The sequence below is a fragment of the Protopterus annectens genome, chromosome 9.part0 (genome assembly GCF_019279795.1).
Source record: "Protopterus annectens isolate FY-2018-M chromosome 9.part0, PAN1.0, whole genome shotgun sequence".
NCBI classification, from domain to species: Eukaryota; Metazoa; Chordata; order Ceratodontiformes; family Protopteridae; genus Protopterus; species Protopterus annectens.
Genome location: NC_056743.1, coordinates 1,311,019,252 through 1,311,041,902, shown reverse-complemented (window position 1 = coordinate 1,311,041,902; position 22,651 = coordinate 1,311,019,252).

Genomic DNA, 22,651 nt, shown 5'->3' with positions numbered 1-22,651 from the left:
ACTGTAGGTTTTCATAAAAGGTAAGGATATAGGGTATAGAAAGAATAGATAGTGCTGCAAGTAAGAGGAATAGATTTATAAATATAGGTGTGTGAGTTAAGGGCATGGTGAGGGAGATTATAGAATGTAGTCAGAAGATAGGAGGTAGGTAGAGAGAGAGTCTGGAGTAAAGCAATATTTAAGGGGTAGTAGAATTAGTCTTAGTATGGGAGTGGGTGTGTAGGTATTTGATCTGTAATGAGTACTTGACAGCTATTGGATAGAAAGGAAGGGGTGTGGCCCTAGAAGTATAAATGTAGGACCACTGGGGTGGGTGGGAATTTGGGGTAGGGTAGAGTAGTGGAGTGAGCCCGCAGGGTGAATGGAGCGGGTTAGAGCAGGTAAAGGAAGATTCTACAGAGACAATCTGAGAGCAGCAGATTCCTGAGGCACTCTAAATAGTTACAGGTAAGTGGAGTGTGGTAATGCAGGTGTGAGGTAGTGAAGGATAGTAGAGTGGATAGCAAGAAAAATATAGCTAGATGGTGGAGAGAGAAAAGATAAGAGCAGTCTGATACAGCAGGAAAATTAGCAACTAGTAAAGGGATGAAATTTGAGAAAGTATTCTGAGATAATATTTGGGAAGGTGGAGTAAGAGATATAACCCAAGGCTAGATTAGGGTGCCACCTAATGGGCAGAGAGTAGAATACAACAAAAGGTATCTGTAATAAAGATAGCTGGTAGAGGTAGCTCAGATAATAAATTCCAAGGGGAGAAATTAGCAGTTGCTTCGGGGGTAGAGAGGAGTATGGCTGCTAGCTTCCTGACTCGGTAGCTTAATTACATTCTATACTAGGTAAAGTACAAATAAATTAGTCAGCTTAATAGTTAGGTCCAGGGTAGAACATACTTTCTTAATCCCTTTAGTAACTGGGAAAATGTACTGAGGCAGCAGGTTTTTTTGGCCAGACGTTGGGATGGCTGAAAGTAAATGAAAGGGGTCCTTAATGACCAGGCAGGTCCCTTAGTGTAGGATAGGAGGTAGAGAGCTAGGAAGATTGGAAAGATAAAAAAGTATGAGTTAGGTGTTAAGGTAACATTAATGTCTGCTGTATTATTACAACAATCAAGGTGAATACACAGTTATAACAGTAATATGCACTATTTAAGGGTGCTATGATCTCAATCTTGAGTTAGCACTACAATGGAGCTCTTTCCTATTAATACAATTAAATCTTTTCAGATAGATGCAGACACATAAAATAAGCAAACAGTTATGCAGGCACATGGGACTGGTGAGATTCCCTTTCAATTACAATTTTAAGAGCAATAAAATGTAAAATAAACTTACTTGTGGATAACACAAAATAGTCAGAATTACATATAGTGAACTAGATGACAATAGAGTAATCACAACAAGCCTATTCACACAAATCACTACTAGGTAATGATGTAATTACACAACAAGTTTTGGACTAGTTCTCCACAATAAGGTGCAAATAACAGCCACCTGAAATTGTTTCTCCCACAGAGGTTTGCCGAATGTTCTCCAGATAACAACAATTAAAGTATCCTTGTATCTAGGGTAAAAAGACCACTCAACATCAGCTCTATAGCCAGGAAGGTAGACAAAGCCTTTCTAGAGATGATCGCTATTTAAATAAGCAGTCCTAGCTTACAGGAAAGTTGCCGTTCATTATTGCAGTCCTGGTCAAAAAATGTCAAAATTCCATTATGTACCTGCATTCACAGCTCCTAACCCCATCTACTCCCTTACTCCTTTCTTGATTTGGTGTTTTTCCTTTATCTCTGATCTCACATCTGATGTCCTCCTTTTGAATGATTGGTATTTACTGCTATCTCTCGCTTATCTGTCACTTCTATGAAACCTGTTCTTGGACAATTCCATGTGTCATCTCCTCTTGTCATTGGCTGATTGTTTGTGATATCAGCAAAGCCCACTCTCCTCTCCTATTACATCATGTTTGCAGCACCCCATTGCAGGATAAGACTACCAAGCACAGCCTGAGACACCTTTGTTTATTCCTCGTCTATGTTATTTGCCTCCCTTTTCCTTTTGACATCTGTTTAAACATCTGATCCTGTCATTTACTTCTGTCAACCTATTCTTTTTCTGTTCCATGGTAGTTTAATGGTATGATTGCTGAGATATACATTTCCAACTCAGCACTAAGCACTGTTGTCCCATTTGAAATAAGTGGGAGTCTGTCCCTCACATCCCGGTTGTCTTTCCCATGTTTTCCCCATTCCCCTACTAGTTCTAAGCCCTTCTCCCTTGTTCATTGCCATAGTCAGTCATTACACGCATAAGCTTATAGGAAATTGCTAGGCTATCAGCTCAAGAGCCCTTACAAGCCTGACCCGTTTTATATAAATTTTACCCAATTTTCTATCCTTAGAGGAAAGATAACAAGGGTCAGCAAGCAGGGTTTGATCATTTTTCAAGACTGCCTCTGTCAGTTAGGGACATGGGTGCCACCCCAGGAGTGAATTTGCAATTTCCTATCAATTTGTCCAGATTGCACTTAAAGATGGACAGGGAAGGGCTCTGCTTCATGTAACTAGGAAGTCTATTCCAGAGGAGGGGCAATCTCTGGGACACTTTTCTGCCTCCCCTGCATGATCTAGTCATGTCAGAGATCAGGCTTAGATCCATGGAGCAGGTAAATCTCATGCAGTTAGTTTTCAGCAGGGCTGGATCACAGTCTCCCTTGCAGGCCAGGAATAAATCACCCCTCAGTAATTCGTAGGAAAGTGAAAGCAGTGAGAGGGCTTTTTAATTAGTCTGCATATGACATGTTGGCCATACCCTGTATATGGGTAATGGCTGCTCCCCCTTTCATTCTCTACTGGTTTATCAAATATTAAATCCCCTACAGTTCCAATTGACTGATCAGTCAACGTCATGCAAAAAAAAAAAAATCTGTAAAGTATTCATACTTGGTAAATTCAATATCAAAACTGACTCATTCAATATTTTAGAGAAATGTTATTCTCTGCTAAGTATGCTAGATTGTATTATTAATATGTATTGATGTTATGTTTCTTCTTATGTTTCTACATTGTCGCTCTTTTGTTTTGTACTCTACTGCTTTTTGGAGCTTTTCTCCCCGGGCCTCCACTGAAAATGCACCTGTGTCCAGTCGGACTTTCCCAGTAAACAAATGTAAAATAAATAAATAAATATTTTTGGTGAGAAGCCCCTGAGGACACTCAAACTGCTGCAGGTGCCTGGTAAGGTACCTGCCAAAGGGAGCATTTTACTCGATTATTGGTCTGATGAGGGCCAAGTACAGTGGTACTATGAGATTGTTAGATCTAAATGCCATGCCCTTACTAATAAGCTTAGCCACATAAAAGAATTTTCTCACTACCATGGACACATGATGGTCAAAGTTCAGATTACTGTCTATCTGAGTACTGAGATCTCTCGCCACTGGGTCTGCTCTTGGGGGTGCTATCAATGTTGTAATTTGAAGGGGTATTTGATTTCCCAAAGAGTATTATTATGCACTTCTTTGCATTTAATTTGAGGCTATGGCTCTGACACCAACCCTTAGTCTAAGGCAGTCCTTTCTGTAGGATATCAACATTGTTTGGGGAGTCAATGAGTGCCTCTCCCCACTTGCAGTCATCAGCAAACTTGGCAGACAAAATCCATCTATGTTTTCCTTGACATCTGACAAGTATATCCCAAACTGGAGGGGACTCAGCACTGAGCCCTGTGGTACTCCAGTGGTGGCTGGCCTCTTGCTGAATGTAGATTCCCCTACTCTAAAAACATGTGTCCTATCCATGGGCCATTTGGCTATCCATGTGGTGGCATAGAGGTGTATGCCCAATTTTGTGAGTTTATCTATAATACCTGTGTGGGGTATCATGTCAAATGCCTTGGCCAAGTCAAGGTAAGTGACATGCACTGACTTATATTCATCCATTGCCTTGGTGACCTCCTCAAATAAGTCCATCATACTGAGCAGACAGGACATGACTTTGATGAAGTGAAACTGGGTGAGGTCTAGAGTCTGGAGATTTTCTGTGTTGTTGTTAATCTGGTCCATGATTATCCTTTCCATAGCCTTGAGTATGAGGCTAGTCAGACTTATGGGTCAGTAGTTTCCTGGGTCCATTGATGATCTCCCCTTGTATAGAGGGATGCCTGCTGCTGTCCTACACTCTGCTATGACAAAGCATGCCTGGAGACTGTGGCTAAATAGAGATCAGAATGGTTCTGCTAGGCCATGCTTCAAGCTATTTAATGAGCACCCTGGGATTTCACCAGGGTCCATTGATGTCATGTGTCTAGCTTTGGACAGTGTAGTGACAGCCTGTTGTTTTGTAATAAAAGACAAAGAAATAGTATAGGGTATTTAATGGGGAGTGACAGGAGGTGATGTGGGGGTGAAATTTGAGTTGAATCTATTGGCCAGCAGGTTTGTATTTATTATGGCCGAGTACAGGTAATGCCCTCTACAGCCAACTCAGTGCATCACTGAGTGTTTCCCTTAAGATTTCATACTTAAATAAAAATGCTTTATGGTTATCCTTTGCTTGGGAGACTATTTTAGTCTCATATTTAGCTTTTGAAGACTTGATTAGTTCCCTCATTTAACTGTTAAGACTAATGGGGTTTTTTTTCTCTGTTGTGCACCTTCCCTCTCATTTCTAGACAGGATTTTTTTCCTTCTGTTGCATATGACAGTGGTTCACCAGGGTGACTTATTTTTCTGGTGAGACCTGGGTTTAGTTCACTCAGGTACTGCCATTTCTATGCATTTGTTTAAGTGGTTGTACAGGGCATTCATGTATACTTCTACACAGGCCTCCATTTTTTGTGGTTAGGGAGAGCTTTAAAATTACCTATACCATCACTTAATAGAAAGTAATTTGCCTTGGAAAAATTCTTTAGGGTTTGATTGGGGTTCTGCCATTACATTTATTTAAAAGGAAACCAATGTATGATCTGATGTTGCCAACAAGGACATTATGCTGGGGAGGGGTGAAACATATCCCCATTTCTGTGAGTACTACGTCAATGATGTTTGAGTCCCTAGTGGGAGTGCAGACCAGCTGTTCCAGAGCATTTGCATTTACAAAGTCTAGAAATCTCTGAGTCTGCATGTTAGTGATCGCATATGTTTCTTACTTTATGAAGGGGGATAATTAAAATTGCCTAGGAGTAGTGTGTTGGGCTGAATGGTAAGTGATTCTAGTAACTTCAGGTATGTGGAGTGGTTTGCATAGTTCATAGTTGGGGACCTGTAGCTAGCGATGATATGGTGGGAGATTTTGCCTATGGTCAGATGGACATGGAATAGCTCAAGTGAGTTCTCCTGCTTGACTAATCTTGTGATGTGAATGTTTTTTATGTAAATAGAAACACCTCCTCCTTTCATTTTTCCCTTTTCAGAGTGTAGAGTGTAGTCTGAATGTGTGATAGAAAAGTCTTGCACTGCCTGGGTGCTTTCTGCAGCCTTGAACCAAGTCTCTGCACAGACATCAGCATTCCCAAGGGTGACTTACTTCACAAAACTGTTGGCTTGCATTGTAAGTCACTTTTTGCTTTGCATAGAGATTTACTCCTCTGATCATTCCTGAAAATGTTTTATGCCTTGCAATGCAAACCCTGGTAACAAAAAACACAATCAACCAATCAAACTTACAAATAAATAGCAAATGACTAAATAAAATGTATGACAACCTTCCGTCAGATATTATAAACATTAATGCAATTAATTCTACATTGTTTAGAATCAGGTCTTCAGTTTGATGCATCACATTGTTTGCCCACTGTAAGTGATGGTTTAATAAAGATGTTTCTTGTTTAAAAAAAAAATGTCAGTTTTCGGAGTGAAAAAATGTTACATTGCATGGATAAGGAGACTGCATTCAGTTATCTTTATTCCACTGTTCTTATTGAACCTCACTGATGTGTCTCCCTGTGAATTGTGAAACCACATTTTCAGCACCACAGTGGTATGAATTGTTGTGAAATGTTAAGCAACAGATTCCTCTACTGAAAATACAGTGAAGCTAATATCCTTCTGTGGGTTGGGTCTGGTTAAAATCCATAGGAAGACAAGACTGATTCTCCACAGCTCAAGTTATTTAGTCACAAGTTTCTTATGGGTACTTCAACTAGCAGCTTCTGGAAGGAACTTCTATGGCCTCAGTATTTGAGGCCACTATAACACTAAAATAATTGAGTTCTTTCTCTCAGCTCTGCAGACTTCTCAAGTGTCCATATTTTCACAGAATGTCCAGATCTTGCCTCATATTTTTGTCTGTTTCTCATGTTTTTTTCTGTCAGATCATTATTGATTGAAATCACTAACTAGTGACAGGCATTTGAGTTTTAGACTTTACACCATTCAGAAAATGCATGTTAATAAAAGGCATGTTATTTTATCAACTTTCTAAGTCTGTAAGAGTAATATTTAAAAATTGTCACTTTTTTGAGGCCTCCCCCATTATTTGGGGCTTTTTACAGATTCTTGTGCTAAGAGGTGGAAAAGTATGCTGCCCCAATGTTATCCTAAAAATACTGATCTCCAAGGATCTCAGGTCATGCATAGGAAAGTGTGGAAGGCAAAAAAGTTCAAGAACTACTAAACTACTAGTGTTCAGTCCCTAGCAAAGTTCAACAATGTAACACAAACACTCATTCTTCTTACAGGAAAATGACTCAGTTTTGTATGCATTTAATTTCACACCTTTTCTGCAAAATGAGAATTTCCTGTCAGTAACCTTAATACTTATCATGCATGATGACAAAGCACGGCACAAAGGTCAGGTTGTTTCTCTTTCTTTTGGAACACGTGCATGTGTGTGTGTGTGTGTGTGTGTGTGTGTGTGTGTGTGTGTGTGTGTGTGTGTGTGTGTGGGTGTGTGTGTGTGTGTGTGTGTTTGCATGAACATATAGTAGTAGAAATCTTCTGCTGTCCAGTCTGAGAGATAAAATGATGGGTTTACATAAAGGCTCATGTTCTTCTTTGGCATTGATAGAGTTTTATATTGGAGAATGAATAGTGTGAGACCCTAGAAAAGGTTTAACTGCATGAGGTATCAGATCAGTTTTACTGTACTGGCAGAGCTCTCTACAGATTTTTAACATATGATAATTAGGAACCTGAGCAGGAAACCTGTATAATGGCTCCTTAAATAATGAACAACCTCACAATCTTAGATGTGAGCGAGTGATGACTAGTTATATTGCAGTTTTTGGTAAACCACACATGAAGCAAGACATCGGTAACTCCAGCACAATTTGCAAGATGTCTTGGGTTCAATTCCCAAATGAGATGTAATATTATCTTTTCATTTCTATAATACATTGATACATGTAACAGTAATAAGTCTTTTCATCACAACCAAAGGGAACTGTCTGACTTTTCTCTGTCTGAAACATAAAAGGGCCCCATAATTGTACTTTACTATGCTGTGATAACTGTATATACTAAAAGAAATAAGAAGCCTCAGTATATCAAATCACTAGGCATCAGAGTTTGTATGGATATGAGAAAGGACAGTTACAGGTAGTTATGGATACAAAAATATATGTGCACAAATCACTGTGACTTTAAAAGTCTAAAAAACGGACATAAAAATCATCTTGTTTCAATTTCAGTGCAATATGCCATTCTTCTAGTTTTTAACTTGCTTAATTCCACTCATTTTTAGAGATAATTGCATTACAAATCGCAAAACTCTAAAAACTACAATTTGTCCTATTTTACATAAAAGAAGTGCATATCAAAATAACAACCACTTCATCTATTTGCTGATTTTTGCTTTTCTGCAGACATTTGGACCCTCCCTTCTTACAGTGTGGAACTCTCTTCTGTTCACCAGATTGTGCCAAATTCTAAGTAATATGCAAATATGCCCCAGTCTACAAAGAATAGCTCAGCACAAAACTGACATAACCATTGATGTCAGAGCAACCACAATTAGTCAAGACAAAGCTCTATTCCAGAAAAACCTCTTCATAAAGTAAGATATATATGTGCATTACCAATGCACATATATGGAACTTTCAGTAATAGGTGGAAAGTACTAAAACAAGACTCTCCGGCTGACATGGACATCCTCCAAAAGGGCCTTACTGAGACGGACATCTGGTGTCAAAGTCATGGCCTCAAGCTAGATGCCAAAAAATACATAGTCATCCCGTTTGGGAAAAACAAAACACCCACAAATTACCACATAGGTGGCAGCCCCCTTACTACAGAAGAGGTAATAAGAGATCTGGGGACCCAGGTAGATAGTAATCTCTCCTTTGACAATCATATTGCCAAAGTAGTTAGGAAATCCTTCTATGTGGCCCATCTAATTACCAAAGGGTTCACATCTAGAAATAAAGAGGTTATAGTGCCCCTCTACTCATCACTCATTAGACCCATCATAGAGTATAATGCCCCATCTGGGATGCACCCCACAAGACACCTCCAACAGCTGGAAAGACCACAAATGTACCTCACCAAGAGGATTACTGGCCTCAAACATATGTCCTATGCAGCCCGAATGAAAAAACTCCAGCTGTACTCAGTGGCATCAGTTCTTATGTCTGAAAGCAGACAAATATCAGCAAACAGTTATGGATATCATTGCAGTTCATAGATGGACATATATAAACACACCCATCACGATTTATGGAATCTGATGTAATCTGCAAAATTTCTAATAAAAAGGTTAAATAAGGTGAAGTACAATCAAGGTCACTTTGCCACAGCAACAGTAGCTAACAATGGGTGTGGTGTAAGTGTGGGAACACAAGTAATGCACACACTAAAGCAAATAGGGTGAAAAAAAACAGACACAGGGTGAGGACAAAGAAGAGGGACACACAAGAGGTATGATGGAATGGGAAGGTCAAAGGGAGAGGCAGACGGGTATGGGCATTGCAGTTTTTTTCTTTTTTTGCAAATAAGCCCTTTTTTGTTTTTTTGAGAACAGAAGGAATAGAAAAGACATAGAAAGTGGAGGAGGGCAAAATAGCAGGTATAAACATAAAACAAATATCACAAAACATGACAGACAAATGTTGGAAATGCACATAAAGGAGAGGTAAGGTACACAGGCAGCACCCATTCAAACCATACAACATGGGTGAAGGAAAATTGACATACAGGATAGGGATGCATACCAGCCATGGTGCAATGCAGAAATACATATGTATCAATGCACAACTCAGTGTTAAGAAACTATGATGGTCATATATGAATGACTGAATGATGGTAGGCGTATGTTGGAGAACACTAAATGGGGAGTGCCATCACTGCAGTACACAATAGATATCAAATACAATAATCTACTAGGCTGTCTGCAGTGTAAGTGTCAACCAAGCAGAAATAAGGATAAATAAATGCAGGCAAGGAAATGCAGACAAGCAGAGGGCAGGCTAGAATCTCCAACTCTGTATACAAAAGGCAATCAACCAAGTACAATGCCAAACAGCTGTACTGCAGCAGAATATTAATGTGGCTGTGTAATAAGCAAATAAGTATACAATGGCTTAACATAATCTAAACAGAAATAAGGTTCATCACACATACCCACACTACTGACATGGAATATGAAGCAAATGGCGATAGTGATGCATATATGATTAATGAAAGTTAAGGGATGCAAGCCTGTGCATAAGCAGGAAACATATAAATCCCTGGGTATTGCATGACACATAAGTACAACATGAACAACGATGGAATCAAATCAATTGCCACCACCTTGTGTGCATATCCCTTGCATGTGTATGATACCCAACATAGTGGCACAACGTAATATTATACCAGTACACCTACGTTAAAATGATATTACCATACAAGAAGGTAAAGATACATGTAGGTCAAAGATATAAGATGAGGTAGATGGACAACACAAGTCAACTTCAGTGTATAAAGGCCAGCAAGCGAAAACAGGTACAGAATAAAGTAGGACAACTATAGCTAAGGAGACAGTACTCATGCATGTGTCCACAACACCAGAAGGTCTGCAAGTCCCCACAAGGTACATTGAAGCAAATGGCCAATGTCTGATACAAGGGCATAGTGCATTTAGGATGGGTATAAATATGTCTGTGTACAATTGACACAAACAACACAGTAATGTGCAACTGTTTAACAGCAAAAGGCACAGGTACACAGCAAAAGTAAGTGTGAGTATCACATGCACATATGCACTGCCAAGCAAACATAATACAACATGTGTGGCACAATCACCATTGCTGAGATAAATATCACAGTACATGTGTAGGACTGCTCAAAGGACAGTACTATGTCCATAAGTACAGCACACAAAAATTGAATAAGTGCATATAACCAGGCATATAATACAAGGGCAGTTGTGTGTCAGTTATATTATGGTCACACACATGTGCATCCATGTAAATCAGTGCATATGTACTACAAATGCATACACATGGATGTGTATGCATGTTTTAATACAAGTTAATATTAAAAAGACTGGCTATTGACATAAACAAGATATGGACAAACAAGGGAGTTATGAATTATGCCAAACAAGACATTGCATACTAAGGGACAAGTGAATTTAAATGCAGTATGTCAAGTAAACATGTTCATATATACTAGTCATAGTGCTTTACAATATTTTCCAGTACATGCCAGACACAAGCTCATTATGCCAGAGCAACAACATGACCCAATAATGTTACATAAGTTACAAAATCAAGGACATGCAAGTTGTTGAACAGACATATGACAGCAACAACCAATACATAAATGGGTGCAATGCATATACATGGATAATGTGCAAATAAACACAGGTGAACCACCTCACTGTGTTATATGAGAAGAATGGGATTAATGTAGTATGTGAGTTGCTGTTATCCCTCCTAAGTATATGCAGGAACAACACAAGCAGAACAATCATGCCACACTCACATTATGCTAATTGCAACAGTCATATCTGTCACATGCTGCATGCAAAGGAGTGCACACACTCTGGTACATTACATGGCATGCAGTACCCAGCTTATCAGACATGTTTTTGCTATTACTTGTACATTTACTGACATAGCCACAGCACACAAGCATATATAACAGCAAGACTCACAGACTGTAAGAACAAGACCCCTGATTCATTACTCAATGTGTACCTCACACATTTATGTTGAGTTGTCAATATGACATTTCAATTTCCACTATAACTTATCATTATGTGCAAACAATCTGTCACCTTTACATTCTATGATTAAAATATGAGTGTTTAAAATATGTTTTAAGATTAACAAGCAATGGTATACTTAAAATGTACATACAGATGAAATGAGCAATGCAAAAAAGTTAATGGAGGACATAACAACATTATATAATCAGAACATAATTTGAAAGCTTTTAAACAACTGCACAATCACAAACACAGAAACAGCAGATAATAGCTGGAAGTTATGTATATGACATGTATACATAACTATCCATCAACAAATGTGTCCCTGTCTACATTTGTATTATGCTTGCATATGTACCTGCACAGTTAAACAATACAATGATGATCATGAATATATTATGCAAAACCTTAGACATACAATAAAACTATGACTGCTTTGGGGCACACTAATGGCAAAAAATGGTATGCAATGTTGTATATAACAAGCCATCATAGTTCAGCTATGCAGCACTGCAACAGAAGTGGAACTCAAGAAGTACAAGCCAGTAAAGGTCTGCCAACAGCATTAAGATTGTTGTGACAGTGAAAATGGTAGAGTTAGAGGATAGAGCACACAGGGAAAACCTGAGATTTTCTGCTGTGCCAGAGAAACTGGAAAGAACATACTGTACTAATTTTATGAAAGCGCAAATCAGCAACTGACTGGTATTCCACAGCAAGATTTGTTAATTGAAAGGGCACATAGTGTGTATGCTCCAAACCTTCCATGAGAAAGCAGCCATTGCCTGTATTAGTTAAAATGCAATCATATCAGCAGAAAGAATTGATCCTGAAAAAACTGTAGCAAAAGGGAAAAGTATTAAACATGGGAAAAAAATGTATAACAAGGAGAAAAAAAGCTAATTTATCCCAACAATCAGAAACTTTCATGAGGGAGGTGTGAGATTCAACTGCTATACCTAGCTGTTTTCAGAATATTTTTCCTGGAGGATCAAAGTCATTTTTTGATGTAGAACAGGCTAAGGAGGAAATATGAAAGTTTGTCAGCAAAACATGAGCAATCAAACAGAAGGGGACTCTGTTTCTCATTTTTTTCTGATAATAATGCTCATAGACTTTGCCAGTGAAGCATTTTCCTACATTCAAAAGGAAAATGCTTGAGAAACAGAAAAAAGCAGATGAGCTGACTAGAAGAACCTGGAGTACCTTGGACCAGAACAGGAGTCTGGGGTTGAGAGATGGAAATGAACAGGAAGAAGACAAGCAGCATTGAAATTAGTTAATAAATGTTGCAAATTTACAAGAAAAAGTGGAAAGACTGGATTTGTGTTGACTTTGTTAAACTTGTGGGAGACTGAAACGCATATGCTCCACTTCATGAAATAAATGTTTGGAAGGTCACTGAAAGGAAGGAGGAAAAACAGAAAAGTAGCAGTATATAAAGCAACTATTACTCTTAGTAGGATTTGTATGGAATATTTTGTGACAAAAATTGCCTGCAATATAGTAAAGCACTTTTAGTTATGGCTGTATTTGATAAAGATACTAAAGTAAACAAGAGCCTTTCTTCTTATTTTTTAGTTGTAAGAAATTAAGGTACTACAATGTAAAAAGAGAAGAAAGGCTGTCAAAAACATGTTTAAGTTAATAAGTTGTAATCTTGAGTTGTGGTGGGGTGTAAAAGTGCACATATTATAATACACGTACAATTGATATGTTGCATAAGTGAATGTCTGGATTAAGGCCTTCGGCTTAATCTAATAACAAATTATTGTGTAAGCAAGTAAATAAGGGCAACCATTTGAACTGTTAGGACCCACTAGAGCTAGTCTTGAAATGTGGTGACTGAACAGCTGAAAGATAGTACTTGTATATACCAAGTCTGAGATGCCATTCCTTGGAAAATTCCCTTTTCTCTGAGGTATGGCTATTTTGGAGTGGTATATATAAGTTCTGAGGGTATGGGGGATGCATGGAGGCTTGCCCCTACAAAAAGGAGTTTAAAGGAGAAAAGTGATTTTTGAGATTTGCTTTTCTCCTGTGTTTTTGGTCTTTTTTGGGGAACTTTCTTTTCTCAGCATTTCAAGTGCCAACATTTCAATAGAAAGCCATAAATAAGAGGACACTGAATGAAATAAAAAGTTTTCCTTTGCAAATAAATGTTCAGTGTAAGTTGAGATATTTGCAGAGCTGTACATTTGCTATTTGTGTTTCCATGGAGACAAGCTGACTATAAGGGGAAACAGTAAAAGCCAGAACATATTTTTAAGGCTAAAGATTAATGTTTTCTGAAAGCATATAAGGTGTTTTCACTTCTGGGAAGAGAATGAAGATAAGACAAGAACAGACAGCAATTATTGTAAGTAGGAGCACAGGCAATAACATGCACCTTATCATAGATAACCTTAATGTTAAGTTAAGTTCTGCCTGTGCATGCAGCTGTTGATTTGGGATAATTGCTCCTATCAGAAGGGTTATTACTTGAAATGTACATAGTTTTGTGTGTTTGTTTTAAGTTAATAGGTCACAAGGGAGTTATTAGGGTATGTTTTTGAGGGTTTTCATAAAAAAATCTTATAAAATGGGTTATAGGTTCAAATGGAGATGACAAAAAAAATGTATAAGAGATCAACCTCCCATGCATTAGTGAGTGCATATAACACAAAGGCTAGTACTAGACATTTGAAAAAGATGTTATGTATAATAGGTGGGAATACAAATTTCATATTACAATGCCTATACTAAACATATTATTTTGGGATGTGAATGGCCTCACAGGTATAGACAAAAAGGTAAGAGTACTGAATTATATTAGGAAATGCAGAGTGCAAATAGTCATGCTACAGGAGACACTTTTGGAAAATAGTAAGTGTATGAATTTGCTAAAGAAAGGATTCCAGGATGGATATTCAATAGAATGTTAGGGACAGAGGAAAAGAGGGTACTTATACTAATTGCTACAGAAGCTTCAATAGTGATAAAAAAGATAGTAACTGTAGATTTGTTGTAGTGAGGGGCTAAGGGAGGATGATTAAGGGTTATGCTGCCATGTATTTATATTCCACCTAAAACTGCTATCATAGAGCTTAGAAATTTTGGGGAGAAATGATCAGCTTTCAACAGGGAATATTATTTATAGGTGAGGACTGAAACTTGATTTTCAACTGTGACAATGTATCTGGAGGACCTAGAAGGGAATATAACAAAAGAGGGTAGACTGCTGAAGAAATTAATGAAAGTATTTGGTATGGAAGGCGTGAATTCAGGAGTAGGAACTCGGAGACAGTATACTGTGCATATTATTCCCCAAGGTACAATAACTGGGTTGGACTAAACAGAAATAATATTTTACAGGAACATGAGCATTTAATTTTAAGATTCAACACGCATCCAATTAACTATTTCAGATCATGTGCTAATAATAACTAAGATAAAATGTAGGATAATGAAGTAAAAACAAAACAAAGGTACTTTCCTATCTACCTGTTAAAAAGAAAGGAACTTAAGGAATGAGTAGCAGAAATTGTTTGAAAACTATTAAGGAAGATAGAAATTTCTTTAAATGTTATAGCTAGTGAGTGGGATAAAATTAAAATGGAGCTTAAAATGTGGTGGAAATAAAAGAAAATGAGATGTGGTTCAGAAGTGACAAGAATTATTTACAGGGTGACAAAGGTTAAAGTACTGCAGAGAAGGGGAATCTCACAGATCAAGAAGAGGCACAACTGCAAAGTGCTAGAGAAAATAAGGGAGTATCTGGATAATAATTATAAGTTTATAAAGACTACTGTTAAGCAACTGTTTTTGATAATAATTCCAGAACGTATGCAGCTCAATAATCCACGAAGTGCTGGATAAAATTCACAATTTATTGTTGGACATCACGACATCACAAGGATACACCATAAACGTCAACACACAAATAAACAAAGTCCGTGTGAGCAGCAGGTCCCACACAGAAATCCGCTGGAACAAACAGTTACTGTGCACAACATATAAGAAAAAGTAACGTAAAATGCGAACAAGTTGAGCGCTTTCAACCAAAACGACTGGTCTTCATCAGAACTGAAGACAAACACATTATAATGCTCTATTTATAAATATTATGGCGCCAAAAAACTATTTAAAATTTAAAGGTACACTGCAGTTCAATTTAAAATCGTGCATGAATCATGTCAAAACAAGTGATCACATTAAAATCCACGAACATTCAACAGTAAAAGATCTTGCGAATATATCATATCATTGTGTTTTGACGTTTATGGTGTATCCTTGTGATGTCGTGATGTCCAACAATAAATTGTGAATTTTATCCAGCACTTCGTGGATTATTGAGCTGCATACGCTTATTGGTGGGACCGAAGTTTGTTACGCTGTACCAGTTTCAGTTCTTTAATAATTCCAGAACACAAACTCCAACTAATGAATTAGGCAACAGAAAATAGAAAGACTCATTACCAATCTTAGAGAGCCTATAACAATAAAAATAACCAGAGAACCTGTAGAGGTACTAGAGATATTTTGGAAATTTTATGAAAATTTGTATACTGCAGAGGAATGTGGGAATCATTAAAAAGTGCAAATACAAATATTTATTGAAGAATTAAATATGGGCTCAACAATTAACAGTTTGCATAAGAAGAGATGAAATAAAAATGGTGACATATAATTAAGCTGCAGGAAAGTCTCCAGGAATAGATGGTACTCCTATGGAAATTTGGAATTTAGGATGAAAAAAGTGATAAAGTTCTGGAACGTTTAGTTTAACAGTATTTTAAAAGGAGGAAAAGCACCAACATACTGGAAAAAGCTGTGGCGGCTGCAATGCCTAAAGAGGGTAAAGACCCATCACACCTAGCTTCATATATGCTCATTTCAATTTTAAAGCAGTGATTATGTCTATAATAGCTAAAAGAATGACCAAGGTGTTGCCAAAATTGATAGCTATGGATTAATGTGGTTTTGTAGAGGGGAGGTAAAGATCTGACAACATTAATAGAATAATGATGTTTGAGGAATAAGCATAATGTAAGATGGTACCACTATTATTGTTGGATCTTGAAGCAGCAAAGACATTCAATAGAGTGATGGAATTCTATGAGTAGGGCAACAGAAGCATTTGCATTCCTTGATTCAACAATAAGGTTAATTAGCAGAATATCTGAGGGATTGGAGGCAAACATTAAAGTGGAAGGGTTCTTTTCTGATACGTTGTATCTGAAAAGAAGAACAAAGCAGGTGTGTCAAGGAATTAAGATGGCTTCAGATGGGGAGCTGGTATGATCTGGTTTTCTGTTTGGCTGATGGGAAGAGAGTGACAAGTGGTAGATTCATACATCTCATTAGGAGGGTTTTCTGTTGTATAGGTTTTCCATCAGAACGGTTTGCAGCTCATTCTTTTCAAATTGGTAGGGCTTCAGATTTAGCTAGGGTGGGCAGTTCCACTGATGTTATTAAGAGGGTGGAGGGGGGCAGTCTACAAATGCATTTATGTCATATATTAGATAAGGTTTTGTTTGTATGTTATTAATTTTATTTTCTTCTCTTTTAGGAAAACAGATTGTCATCATGGGCCACTCATATCCACTGGGCAGAGAAACTTACACTGATTAGGGAGGATGGTAAAAACCTGGGCTTGTCTCATTTAGGGTGGTCAGTGACTTGGCATGGGGTCAGAGGGCTTAGATGGGATAAGTTGATGTACGAGTTTGAGCAAGTAAGATTGAAGGTAGGGTATCCTATGCTACTGGTGATCCATTTTGGAGGTAATGATCTTGGTATCATTTCTAAGAAGTGTTTGGTAGATACTATTTTACAAGATTTGTTGAAGTTACAGATGGCGTACCCAAATATGTGTATAGTTTGGTCATAATTAGTTCCACATTTAAGCTGGAGGAATGCTTGTAGTCATCGGGCAATTGAGCGGGTTAGGCGGTTCATTAATCAGAGACTGGTTAGACAATTAAGGGTTTTAGGGATGCATACTATTGAACATAGGGATTTTTTGGATGGTGAGGTCTGTTGGTGTTGAGCAGATGGGGTACATTTGGATGAGGTGGGATTGGATTTATTTAATGTTCACTTGAAATTGTTTATAGAAGGGATGGTGAAGGTTATGGGGTAGGAGGGGGAACAACCTGTGTGCAGGCTAGTGGCAGAGAAGAGGGACAGGATTGTCCTCTTCTGTTCCCCCTCAAGGTGAAGGTGGTCATGGATTTGGATTGAGGAGAGTCAAGTGAGTTGCTAGATGCTTCTTGACTAAATTAACTTAATTGATTAATGGTTGGTTTGAAAGAGGTGATAGGTTTGGGGGTGAGTAGGTACGCTGCCCTGGTGGAGGATGTAACAGGGTGAGTGGGTAGCTGCCCTGATGGGTGAATTGGCCAGAGTGAGTAGGCATGCTGCCCTGTGATCATTAAGAGTGGTGAAGTTATTGTTTTATTGTTGGCTTTCAGATAAATAAGTTTATATAATTTATTAATAAAGGTCGTCAAAGGTCTTTTTGTGCTGGTGTGAGTTATTTAAAGGGGGCCGGGACAAATGAGGTTTGGGACAAACCAATTTGCCCTGGTCCCTCTTTAGTTAGGTTGGGGGTATATCTTAGAGGTAAATATGAAGGGATATTGGTTTGATAAGTTAGGATTCGGGGGCTGAGTTTTTGATAATATAGGGTTAAGGGATGGTGAGGTGGGGGAAGAGATGTAGGTTAGGGAGGAACTTAGAGCACCTGATATATATGAGGTACCAAAGGAAGTGGTCACATTTTGGCTTGAGGTAGTGTCTCTCCCTCCCTCCCAAATGATTTGGTTGCAGTTTTGTTAGTGTAGGAGCAGAGAAGAAGGACAGGATTGTCCTCTTCTGTTCCCCCTCAAGGTGAAGGTGGTCATGGATCTGGCTTGAGGTGAGTCAAGTGAGTTGCTGGATGCTGCTTGACTAAGTGAACCTCATTGATTAATGGTTGGTTTGAAAGAAGTGAGCAGGTACGCTGCCCGTTCAAGGTTTGGGGATGAGTAGGTACACTGCCCTGGTGGAGGATATAACAGGGTGAGTGGGTACGCTGCCCTGATGTGTGAATTGGCCAGGGTGAGTAGGCACGCTGCCCTGAGATCGGTGAGAGTGGTGAAGTTATTGTTTTATTGCTGGTTTTCAGTTAAATACGTTTATGTTTATATATTTATTAATAAAGGTCGTCAGAGGTCTTTTTGTATTGGTGTGAGTTATTTAAAGGGGGCTGGGACAATGTGATTTTGGATGCAGATCCTTAACTCACTCAAGCCTAAAACATAATTTTTGTATACTTCTAGTTCACACCCATGCTCGAGGCCTTATGATGTCCAAAACATTTTGGGGGTCTGGCTTCTTTAACTAAGTGACTTACCAACTAGTAATAATCAATGGTAGAAAGAAGAAGGCGTTACCAACAAAATGACACCAAGATTGTTACTCTAGAATGACCTACAGTGGAGAAATTAATCTTTGCCACTTATTATTCATATTTTCAAATTTATATTCATATTTTCATAACTGAGAGAACTACATGTTATTGAGGTATGTGGTGTGAAGTATCAATGTGGGAGACAGGACAATTCACTGTCAATGCTGGTTTTTAACACTCTGTACTGGAAATATTGCTAGTTCTTTGCTAGTAATTATGAAAATAATATTTCCATATGCACTTAATGTTTCAAAAACTGGGTGTCTTACAAACTGTAACATGGCAATAAGTGAAGTCTTAGATGTTGTTGAAGAAAATTATCTTTGATATTTGCACTGTAAATTGCAGATCTTGAGAGATATCTATTATTTGTTTTGCTAACTATTTATATGTTTTCATAGTTCTGTAATATCTCAATAAACATTATGGAGAAATTTATTGTCATGTGAAAGCTGATGTCTGGTTAAAAAAATGTTCAAACAATATATGTCTAGGTTGTACAGTTTTCAATATATGAAAATTTGGTTGTGAGTGTTTACAAAAATATAATTTAGGGTATGTGTGCACAGTATTTATGAAAAAGACCATGAATGCACTATCACTGTATAGAATACTCCTTACTGATAACATTGCTATTTGCACAGTTTTAATAGTTTATGTTGTTCACAAACTATTCAATTTTGTTTATCTAATTTTTTTTATTTTTCAGAAAATGCTCTTCTGTTCTGGGATTCAGGCTGTATGTAGGCTGCTAGATGTGTGACATTCCACGCCACATAGCTGTTAATGAGTTAAGGCATTTTAATAGTTTTGTAAGACAGAGAAAGCTAGATAGTGTTTTCTTTTCATCTGACTCTAAATTCATTTTACCAGTCTGTATCTGCTTTAAATATGGTCTTTAAACCTTTATTAGTGATTCCAGTACATACTTGCACTTAAAATTTGCCGTTTTAAGTTGTCTAACTGTTGTTATTAAGCCCTGGTTTCATTCTTGCATACTGAGTGTATGTAAGCCTAGTTCAGGACTTGTCTTTGCAATGGGGCAGTTCCAGGCTAGTTAGCTCAGAACTAAGGGTCTGTGCTGTTTGCTGTGATTGTTTTTTAATTACTGCTGCATTGTAATAGATCTACAAGACACAGAGAGATAGCTACTTGTTTTCATTTCTTGATCTGATTTTAAATTTATTTTAATAATCTCTATCTCCTGTATATAAAGTCTTTAGGCCTATATTCGAGAATCTACTACATTGCTGCACTGCATTTTTGGTGCTTTAAGTTGTCCAACATGTTATTAAGCCCTGATTTCATTCTTGTATACTGAGTATATGTCAGGCAAATTCAGCATTTGCCCTTGCATTGGAGCAGATCCAGGCCAGTTAGCTAAGGTTCTAATTGTTCTTCTCTCACCAACTCTGTTGTAGTTGTGTTCTTAAACCCAAAGTATATGCTGTTGCATACCCCTCATGATAATTTCACAATATAATTCCCTTTCTCCCTGTTCATTGGCTGTTGACAATAAACCCAAGTATAATGTTGCAAATTATCTCCCCATAAGCTACTCACCAGGCTAAAAGACCTTTGATAAAATTGCTTAATATTAAGTGTACTGATACTGCTTGCACTGATTTTAGTATCAAATCAATGAATATTTTAACTATAATTAGTTTACTTGCTGGTGGCAGAAGAATGTTTAATGTTTCCAGGCTCTTTGTTTTATATTGAAATTAAATACTCTGCAGCAAATCCACCCAAACATTATTCTAAAACCAAACTCCAAGCAGTTATAGTTACCCCTAACCCCAGAGTCATTCCTGTCAGTATCACGGACCAGCACTTCCCCACAACTACTCTAGCCATCCTTGTTGAGATGGATATTTTGATACAGTGTAAGAACTGCCTCATGCTGTCTAGTGACATCTATTACTTAAACAGCATAACACAATGTGTGAGAGATGTACATATATAATATACTTGGAGCCAAAAATCTTACACACAGTAAACTCAGACACCGAAATCATCAGCAGACCACACATCATAGCTCTCCAAGGCCATCACAATAAACATAATCCATTGTATGCTGAGGTTCTGAAATCTAAATTGCCTAAACCACAAAGATCTCCAAAACACAACACAGGCACAAAGTACACTTAGCATATTAAACATACTTCCTTACATAGCATGGGGAGTCCCAAAATCACAGATGCTGAGCCCGTAAGATTGACATTGACCCAAACACACATTCTTGTGATAGGTGACTCCATTGTAAGACATACGGATGTGTCTCTTACCAGGCTGAGCAAGGACAGAGTGATGGTTAGTTGCTTGTCTGGTGCCAGGATCCATCAGATCACACATATGCACTCAAGTCCTTGAACAGCAAGGATCAATATAACTCTGTCATACTTCATGCAGGTATCAATGACTTGAGGTGTACCGCTCTGGATTATATGAAGAGAAACATGATGGAGCTCTTAGACTATGTGTTCAAGGCAGGTATGAGCCTAGCACTGAGCAGCATTCTACCTTCTCCAAGGATGATGCCGTGATATGAGCAAAAATAATTGACTTCAATAATTGGCTTAGTATTTGGTGTTATTCAAAGGGGTTTCAATATTTGTCAGCATGGGGGGAATGATCGACAGACCATGCTGCTTCACAGGGGATGGCCTGCATCTGTCTCCTCTCTTGTTTCGATTATTGGCCAACATTATCCACCTCCATAGTGTCTTTTTTAGGCAATGGCAACCTGATAAACCTACTAACACAAACAAGCAAAGGAAAATATGAAAGTGTTACTGATCAATGCTAGGAGCCTGAACAAAAAGCTCTTCTCAATTCATACCTCGCAACTGTACAGATCATCACAGAATGTCCAGATATTTCCCTCATATTTTTGGTCTGTTCCTCATAAAATTTGTGGTTTTCTAGCAAACATTAAAGATTGAAGTCACAAAATAATACTAAATAATGACAGACATTTGAGTTTCAGACATTATATCCTTCAGAAAATACATAATAAAGCAAAACCGGTTATTCTAGCAACTATCTAAGTCTATAGGAGCAATATTTAAATTCTGTCCCTATATTTGAGTGTTCACCCCCCATCCATATTGGCGTTGTCTAGATTTCTTGCACTGAGAGGTTGAAAGGTATGCTTCTCACTCTGGAATACACTGATGTCTGTGTAGTAACTGAGACATGGTTCAAAACAGGCTGTGCAGAGCTATAACACGTTCCACGTGTTAGATTAGCTATTGTGCGGGGGGGGGGGGTGAAGGTATATCAGTCTACATTTAAAAGAGACTCACATCATGGCTGGTAAACCAGCATGATGTACTAGAGCTTCTTCATGTCCAAATAACCATCAGAAAGGTCACATACCATATAATAGCTAGCTATAGAACTCTGTCTATGACAAAAAAAGCCACAACGCTTATCTAAAGGAAGTAGAATCACTTAGTATTTAACCCAATACCATTTTACTAGGTGACGTAAACTATCCTGCTACAGACTGGGAAGCCTACACGACCACTGGTGAACAAGCACAGAGATTCCTGAACTTTGTCATTACAAATGCCCTGGAGCAATTAGTCAGAGTATCCACTAAGGCAATAACATCACAGATCTTGTCCTTATTAATATGGGAGCATCTTACCCTATCCTTTGCATATTGTCATCACTTGTTAGGTCTGACCATAAAGCAGTCTCCTTTGAAATAAAACTGAAATCAGGGATCCCTTCTACCCAAGGTACCTTTAGAAATTTCTTTAAGACAAACTACCTACTCCTAAGTGATGCATTGGCAAGCTTCAAATCCTCATCAAACCCAGTTAACGCCATTGAAAGCACAGAAATGTATATCATGACACTATACCAGCACGTAAATAGCAGCACAGATGCAACTGTACCCCATAGGAACAAATGCAAGGGAAAACCCCAGAAACAAACCCACATGGTGGAACCATAATACCAACAAGCTTTATAATAAAAGGAAAATACTTTTGAACAAAAGAAAAAAGAGTAATTCCCAGAATGTTTGAGCCCTTGTCCCTGAAATAAACAAATAACTCAGGAGCTTAATAAATCCA